Genomic DNA, 749 nt, shown 5'->3' on the forward strand with positions numbered 1-749 from the left:
GGTTAGGGGGCGGAGGAAATGTGGTTCCAGGGCTTTGGGTGTGTGCGTGTGTATGTGTGTGTGTGTGATTGTGGGGGGGGGAGGGCAGGGAGGGCTGGGCGCGGCGGGCTCCCCCTCAGCGCCCCGGTCTCCCCCCTTGTTCTCCCCATTTATCTCCCTCCTCGCCCCCCCTCCCCTCCAACCTTCTCAGTGAGGCCAGCAAGCGCGCCATCCACATCAAGACGCGCGGCGGCACCGATCGCATTCCGCGGGTGAGGGCGCGAATCGAGCCCAGCGGGCGGGCAGAGACTGGCGGGTCGGGGGAGGGCAGGTGGCAGGATCACAGCAGGGCTCCGTCCAAGGGTCGCCGAGCCCCTCACAGTCACCCACGAGCAGGCGCCGCTGAGCCTTTTGGAGCCCTCCCCCCCGGATGAGCGCTGTGTGCACCGCACCTCAAACTTTTCAGGCGGACACCAGCGTGCTGCTGAACCTACACATACACAAACAAATAGGCTATCACATCAACTCATACACATGCACACACGCACACGTACACACGCACACACACACACACTGCACATGCACACGCGCGCATGCATGCACACATACACTCGTTTGCTCCCTCACTTTTCCACACACACACACACACTCTCTCTGTCTCCCTCTCTCTCTCTCTCTCTCTCTCTCTCCTGTCTCTGTTTAGTCTATTTCCATCCTCTCTCAGCCACACACACGCACACGCATACCCACACGCACGCGCGCGCGCACAC

This window comes from Monoraphidium neglectum (genome assembly GCF_000611645.1).
Source record: "Monoraphidium neglectum strain SAG 48.87 unplaced genomic scaffold scaffold00800, whole genome shotgun sequence".
Taxonomy (NCBI): domain Eukaryota; kingdom Viridiplantae; phylum Chlorophyta; class Chlorophyceae; order Sphaeropleales; family Selenastraceae; genus Monoraphidium; species Monoraphidium neglectum.